Source organism: Hordeum vulgare, chromosome 1H (assembly GCF_904849725.1).
Source record: "Hordeum vulgare subsp. vulgare chromosome 1H, MorexV3_pseudomolecules_assembly, whole genome shotgun sequence".
NCBI classification, from domain to species: Eukaryota; Viridiplantae; Streptophyta; class Magnoliopsida; order Poales; family Poaceae; genus Hordeum; species Hordeum vulgare.
Window position 1 is genome coordinate 200,216,311 of NC_058518.1, and position 8,575 is coordinate 200,224,885.

The following is an 8,575-nucleotide window of genomic DNA, read 5'->3' on the forward strand; positions in this document are numbered from 1 at the left end:
ATTCTCATATGGAAAAATACTTTTGTGCCTTCGAAAAATCTGAGAAAATTTGGAGATACTAAGAGGACATATATTTTCCATACATAAGATTTTCAACCCCTATTTATATTATAAATATTTGAGTAAAACCCCGAAAACCTATTATGTCTGTTTTGACCTTTTGAAATATTTCCAAATGAAATGTCTCAATAAATTCCTAAAAAATTACAGTGATCTCCCTAATCACCTAGTCCATATGAAGTTTCACCTTCACCTTGATTCAAAGTGGTTAAGGTCACCAAATAATTCCAAAACCCCATGTGTCCAGTATAAAGTTAGAGCAACTACATAGCAAAGTTTATCCAATGGAGCTGAAACTTTGCAGGAGTGCCTAATACGTGAAATGATGAGTCCATATGAAAAATGGGATTTGTGGGACTTGATTTGACCACACTCCCTTTGGAAGGAACATATCTGGCCATTTAGGTGTGATTTCAAGTTTACATAGCTAAACCTATCCAATGGAGCCCAAACATGGTGTAGCCTCATGTTTTTGCACGAAACCTAGCCATGTTAAGTTAAATAGCCAGTAGAGGGGTGCAACCACCCAAAACCACTGTCGAGCACCTTCTGACAGTTGGGCAAAACCTACCTTAACCCCAGATGCACCCACTCCCTTTCTCTCAAACTCCTAGATTAGGTGGCCAGCATCAATGCCCAAGTCCATTCAAGTGGCTCTTCTCTGGTTCCAAGTATATAATCCAAAAACAACAATCTAAGCTCCAACACAAGTCTGACAGCTGGTAGTTTCGGCCCCTCCTTTGACCAGCCGATGCTCCCTCGGGATTCAAGAGGCTAGGCATGTGCAAGAAAGGGCCCAGGACATGCAAGACGCGTCCAAGGCACCCCAGAGCGCGCCAGCAGGCCGTGGCAAGCCAAAGCCGCACTATGGGGCGCGCTACAAAGAGTAACCGAGGTGGGAGCGACTCCCTCGGCCAGTTCCAGCCTCCCCGCGGTGTCTCTTCTCTCCCCCGATAGTTCCTCTACATCAGGCAGCTTCCAGGGCCCCTCCTTTCTTGCTTTGAGAGACGGTGTGATGTGTACCCACGAGCACCAGTAGCAGCCAAGGGAACGCGGCCACGCAGGGACACCACTCTTCGCTCCCCCTCTCTCGCAGTGAGCTTGGAGGTCCAAAACCACGTCCTGAGACCGTGGTTTCGACTCACTACAAGGAATATGCTAATACACGACGCTATTTTTTTGTCGCTACATCGTCAAGGTTTTTAATTTACGACGATCTCACGGCGAAAAACCAAGCGTCGAAAACGGAGCGTCACAAATGAACAACATTGACGTTTTGATCAAAATCGTCGTAACTTTTACGACGCTTCCTGGATTGTCGTAACCTTTACGACGATCCTAAATCGTCGTTGGCAATGAAACTCAGTCCTACGTGGCAAAATTACGACGAGATCAAAACGTCATGATTGAAATCAGCCCAACCCATTTCAATTGATCACATGGGCTGATATTATTTTTGGGCATTTTCTTATTGGGCTTCTGTTTGAGCCTTAGCCCATTTATAGCCATTTTAAGTTTCTCTTTTTCGAAAAAAAATTTGGGCCCTCGCCTTTTAGTGCCGAAATACATATGGTCCAGTTTCAGTTTTGGCCTTTTTCATTTTTAAATTCAGTAACTTTTTTTTCCAGAACTTGGTTTCATTTCCATTTATTGGGCCTTTTCAACCAATTATTTGTCCAATATTAATTGCAGCACTATTTCATATTCAAATCAAGAAAACTCGAAATCGAATTAAAATCATCCATCATATAACATCACATAATACATCTTCGAGGTTTACATAACACAATAACTCATCTGATTCACAGTTGACAATCAGATACCAATTTTCATAGCTAAAGCATTAACCTAGAAGAATCTCAAAAGAAAATACAGAAATTAGCACTCGTTGTGAAGAAGTCATCCTGCTCTTTCTTCCCGACTCCTAGTTTTGCATCCCTGATACCAGCTTTTATGGGCTCTAGTATACCTGCATCCAAACAAAGTAATGTATTGTTGAGGCACAGGAACTAGATGACAATGCAAAATTGTAAAACGTCTTTCGAAGAACAAAATATCATCTCTAGCGTAAGTTTAAACAAAATATGAGGCAGAAGTAAAAGAAAATGTTCAGATCTTTAGTAATATAAAGTAACAGATATACTCTCGCTGGTAATCCATCCAAAACTTTTCATACAGGCTATATGTGATAAGGTAACACCCTAACAATAGCAATTACTGGCGGGAACTATTAGCAAATTTGTGTATGTAAGTGTAAATATACGCGGTGTAGGAGGGACATATTACAAAACTGGAATAACAAAGAAAATTAGATGTATAGGTCTGGTATACAATCCCTCGTTTCATGCACTCAAGCTCAATGAAGTAATTGACATAAAACATTTCGTAGCTACATAGGACAGCATAGCATCTAAGTATCAAGCAACACAATCAGCCTCTCCTAGGGGCTCAACAGTCTTCACAATCTTCGCACTACTAATACTTTGTATACATCACCATAAAATTAGCATCATATCTGTTATACTTTTTTCGTTTAATAAACAAGTAGCAGAGATTTGTAACATATCCATATGATGATCACATAAGAATGTGACACGCATCAGGTCAGTTACTCCCTCCATTCACTATTACAAGATGTTCCAACTTTTTTTTAAATAACTGTATGTAGACACATTTAAGTGTGTTTGTTCACTCATTTCAGCCCATATGTAGCCCATATTGAAATATGCAAAACATCTTATAATAGGGAGTGATAATTGACCTAATGGAACTTAATGATAATATCAATAGTTTGATAATCAGACATACAGGACCATCCACTTACTATGGGAAGTGACAAAAAAATTAACAAATCAAACAACATGATAATACATCTGTTCCTAAGTGAAAGACGTCTTAGCAGTATTAGGATCAGAGGGTGTACTAAGTAGACAAGCACATATTGATATGGCACATGAAAGATGCAGAAGCTGAAACAATTATGCAGCCCCCAAAATAGTCCCGGCCTTGTGAACCTTCAGACGAGCAAAGAGGACAGTGGTGTACACTGAGGATAACCAAGTTTAAAGGGCATGAACACAGAAACCGACCTCTTTCTTTTGTTGTGATGGCATAAGCATGCCAAATCGACTATGTGCCAGTTGCCCCTCATCTTGCTCTAGTTTATCAGCTCTGTAGCACAAAAGTAGTTATCACTATCTCTCTATTTATTGCAAGGCCAAACTAACCAGAAAACAAGTTCCAGGAATATTCCTACAAGGGAATGCTTTACCTAAATCAAAGATTTGTCTAGCAACATAATCCCTATTGCCCAGAAGTGGTGACGAAGACAATATGTTGACCCAGTACTTGTTCCAGGGTAGATCAAGGAGGTGAGAGGAAATCTGCTTCATGTACCCGCCCCCCTCGTACTGGACGACGTACACCGCCGGGCACTCGCACACCCTCCCCATGTATGTGTCCTGCAGTGCCGGTGTCACCAACGTGCACACTGGTGAGTCTCAAACTGCTCTGACAATCAATTGGACAAACGCCACTGCAACAATCTGCAATGTTGTTTATTCAGAGAAGGAATGATGGATGCTATACCCTGCAGGCGGTGATGTTGGTATTTTCGTCACGCCAGTTGTGCAGGCACTCGTCCATCTCCATGTCTGCAACCAGATCGTAGAGATCAGTGACCACAACTGATGAAATGAAGCGATCCATGAGGAAAACTGCAACTGTGATCAGGTTATAAGAACATACATGCAAAATGAGCTAGAATCCAATGCAAGTGTGATGCTTGCTACTCACCACTACTGTCTCTCCCTTCTTTGGGGATGGGCCATCTCCAACCCGCAAGTCCTGCAATTCCTCATGAGAATTGTTAAATCTGAACTTTTGAGTATTATGCAGGAATCATCGATGGCAGCGTAAGAACCTTGTATGGGAGGCCTGACTCTGTTTGAGTGTAATCTGGGTAACTCATTTTTGTCTTCCCATAATCCTTCCCATGGAGCGCTGGCACTATAATTGCAATATCAAAGAGTAAGGCATGATTGCACATCTTACTTATGAATGCCTAGATAAGTTTGAATGGAAAACTAGAAAACTTATAAACTTTTAAAGAAAAGCTCATTTTAGCAACAGTTAGCTATATATAGTATATATACGCCGACAGCGGCTTCTTAAGTTGAATGATTTTTCTGAAGTATCAAGACACCAACGAACTAAATAATGTCTACAAAATATGCTAACAAGATATGAGGGATTACAGCCTTAAGGTAAAACTAATATAATCTAAGAACTACCGTCTCTTCTACAATAGCAATGTAGCAGATTTCAGTCCACCTATCGGTCAGTTAATCATTTAGAACATATGTGTTATAGTAGAGAAAAACATGTCTACAATGTCGACTATCCAAAGACCTGATACCTACAGGTTTATAAAGACATTCTTAATACGTTGAACCTTCAAAGCGTATGGGTCATAGTAGAGCAAAACCTGTTTATAAACGCATTGTATAGTCATAGTCGATAATTTGGGGAAAGTATCCTCAGGTCCATATAATCCAAGGAAAGAAGCAATTGATCATCACAGTAAGTGCAGAAACGTGGTATGGATATGTTATCATCACTTCTCACAGCAAACAAAAAATGGTGTAGGAGTTTCTATTTACTTAAGACAAGACAACTATACAACATCCATGACAAAATGTGCTGCTTACTGGACATTCAGAATAAGTAGGAGGAAAGTATCATCAAATAGATCACAAACTGTCTGTCTTAATGTCAAAAACAATCATATTTGAAACCAGAAAAATAAAAAACAATGAATTAATGCTCTCTCAGACAAATGCCTCGATTGTCAACATGGTTTAATAGAATGGATTACATCAGACTCGTGATCTGTTTTCATCATCACAGAGAGAACCAACTAAAAAATTAAGAGTGGGTAGAGATACAAAAACATCACTTCAGATGCCGAAGATGCACAGTTTAATAATATACAGTATCATGAGACACCTAATAAGTGTTGATCATCACTAATGAATCAACCACAGAAACCAGCTGCAGAAAGAACAATATAGTTGAAAGGTGTAAACGAGGTATAGTAACAGGAAGCTCCTTGTATGAGAGCAGCCAGTGTCACAAAAACCCGTTTGCTTCTCGATGTCCGCCAATCTAACAAGAAACAAGGCCATGAAAGTAGACCAAACATCAGATACCTCATGGCATCCCAAATACCACTATCCAAACAAAATTCAATTTAGTGCTAAGATATGTATGGACAAGTTGAATGCAAAAACCATCTCAAAGAATGGTTTGTGCTAGAATCTTAACCCAAAGTATCTCTAGGCAACGTACAACGCTGAATTACGCTACCAAGAAGCGCAACCTAGTACTCAACCTTAAAGCTGATAAAAACTTAGCAGAGTATACCTAAAGATGAAGGGGAACACTCAGCGTGTCAAAAATGAAGGCAGCATGGAATACTATAGTAATTATTATTGGACATGATATAGTAAGATACTCTCACTGGTTATTGACTGTTGTCAGTCTTCACTAAGCATAAGTGCATAATATGGAAACAATATAAGAGAAAACATACACCCTCGGATATTAAGCTATTCCATGTATGTGAGGTATACAACTTATCGGAGCTTACATGACATTTGAACCGTTAGTCCCAACGCCCAGAGCCTCGCTCACAGTCCATCACATTTTGATTTCAAGCAAGTCTAATTTTCTCCGCAGAGTTGGCCATAACCTGTTAAGGTACAACCAATACAGGATCACGTCAGAAAATGTGCAACTTAACTAGATGTTGGGCGCAACATTTTTCTTTGAAAAAATATCTAGTTAAGTAGCACAAGCATGTCATTGGTTGATTTGGATGCAGAAAGCTCCGTCTTGAACAATGGCTAGCCAAACTTCGGACGAGAAATCACAGTTCAGAACTGTGAATGACTAAATTGGAACTGATAGTTTGTTTTACAGTTAATTCGACATCATGTTGGTTTCTAATGTTGGATTAATAAAGAGTAGAATAAAAGGTCCAAACAGGCGCAATCAGCTTCAACCACGGTGCAAACAATTTTCCACAAGCGTTCTTCAAAATTTCATAATCGTCGGAAACTACAAGATGACCCTCTCAATCGACTGCCCAGTAAAATGGGACACCACCATCAGGATCCTGTAAGAAAATGGACAACCAATATAAGTTAATTTCCTTATACTAAGGAGTAATTAGTGAACATGACATAATTTTGTATGTCTGTCAGACGGTCTCAGTCACATTGATCTGAAATGCGGAAATGCAGAATGCTAGACAGGCAACATGAAGATCAGTTTGAATAACAGAGGGAATCGGTAGAATTTGATTTGAAGTCGACGTTGATACTATTGAGCATTCATCTTATACTAAAGTAGTATGAACCACCATCCTATGTTATCTGAATGCATATTGGGCCGGAGATGTCAAGACGGGATAAGATGAAGGTCGGGACATACTTCGAGTACATACTAACAGTCACATGCTGATCATTGTATCACGGAAGCCCAAAGTGCAGTAAGGAAAAAATATGGACCAAACAGGGTCAGGCATTTAAAAATTTAACAGAACAACTGCAACCAACTCTAAATAAAGATCCTCACTAGGAACGTCAGGCAAGGTAAGTGAAGTGATAGTACATAAGAAATGACATTTCAAAATCTTGCAACAGAAAAAAGCATTGTACGATAACTGAGGTGAGAAGTTCAAAGTAACAACATAATTTCAATCTTAAAGTTCATTATCTTGGTCCTATTCGCATCGTCGAGACTTACTAGACCTCGCACGTTGTTGAACTGAATCCGGAATATACAGCACATGTTGGCAAAATGGAAATCCAAACATTCACTTACAACAGCAATGAAGACCGAGCTGGTGCTCCGTCTTGAACTCTTGTTGAAGGCGGGGTGGACGACCTTGCGGTCGTACTTCCAGTCGTCGCCATCAGTGAGCACCAGCCCCTTGCTGAGCAGGCGGGCGATGTGCGGGTTCCGGATGTTCTTGGGGTACATCCTCCTACTGTTGGGGAGCACCTACTTCACCACGTTCACGTCCGCCACGCACATGCTCGGCCTGGCACCGAACCAGTACAGGAACGTGCGACCTGTAGGAGACCAAAACGTAAGAGCAGGAACTAGATGACCATGGATTGGAACTTAGAAGGAATTGCGGTCTATCTGAGGTTCTCGTACCGTGGACGGGGATCCATTTGCGGAAGTGCGGCTAGACCATGGGGACGAAGTCGTGGTCGCCGATGTCCAGCGCGGCGCCGGCGGTGTTGTTGCGGAGCCGCTTGATCTCGCCGAGGTTGCCGGCCAAGAAACTATAGCCCGGTGCCCCGGCCCGCCCACGCCCTGCGTGCGGAGCTGCTGGGTGATGGCGGGCGGCCTCCACACGATGTACACCAGCGTGTTGAACACCCACGAGGCCAGCACCGCCGCCACAGCCGCCGCCACCATCTAGACGAGATCGGATAGATGTGATGGATCTGTGGTGATGTGAAGGAGCCGAGGGCGGGGCGGAACGGGGCGGCCGGAGTTGGTGGCGCGGTGCTGAAGGGAGCTGCCAGAGCTGGTGGTGGTGGGGAGGGAAGGAAGGAGCGCTCGATCGGATCTAGAGAGGCGGCTCGATCGGATCTGGAGAGGGAGAAAGGGTGCGTGGGTGGTTAGGGTTTTAGTTTTTCAAAGACAGGCTCCACCGTTGTATGTGTGCTGGTGGATGGCTCAGATCGCGTTCAATTGGATGATCCGCGTGAAGGCAGTTTCTCATCTCTCATTGGCCGACTTAGAACTTGATTTTTTACCCAAATCATTAGAAAAAATTACAGAAAATATCAATTATTTGTTGCCCAATTGGACTACTTCATTTTTTTCAAAATATTATACCACTTGAGTATCAAGATGTTTTCGTGGCTAGCTAGCTTGGAGGCACAATGGCCAGACAAACATATAGCAGGTGCGCGGCCAGAAGCGACGATGCTTCGACCGAGAAGAAGCAACCCGCTGGCCCAGCAGCGGATCACGATATCCACCCACGTCCGAACAAAGACAAGAACCGGACTAAAAAATCTAATAGAAGTTTCCTCGTTCCCGGATGCCCAGATCCGGCACTTCGAGGCCAGATCTCGTCTCGGGCCGCCCGATGGTGCGCGCACAACAAGATCCACCAAGCTACTTACAAGAGAGAGAGATACATGGATCCATGGGTGACATGGCAACATAGTTAGGACATGTTACGATGTTTTGATAATCGTCGTAAAAGTTATGACGATCTCATCTTATGCGGTTACGACGTTTCTGACTCACATCATCGTAATTTATATGCATATTTGATCCCCTCAAACGGTTTACGACGATCTCGGATGAAATCGTCATAGATTTATGACGAATTCATCAACGACATCTTAAAAAACGTCATGTATGAGCATATTTCTTATAGTGACTCCAGCCTCTCTCTGTGCCCCCTTGCATGCCGCGGGGA

The 8,575-nt window shown here is 42.3% G+C and overlaps 1 non-coding gene and 1 pseudogene across 1 annotated transcript; both read right to left on the minus strand.

Moving 5' to 3' along the window:
• Positions 1 to 4,524: 4,524 nt before the first annotated feature.
• On the minus strand, positions 4,525 to 4,608 carry LOC123423110 (annotated as a pseudogene).
• Positions 4,609 to 4,884: 276 nt separating this feature from the next.
• Positions 4,885 to 4,971, minus strand: LOC123424113. The gene has a single exon (XR_006621603.1). It is a non-coding gene; the product is annotated as a small nucleolar RNA SNOR75 (small nucleolar RNA).
• Positions 4,972 to 8,575: the final 3,604 nt, after the last annotated feature.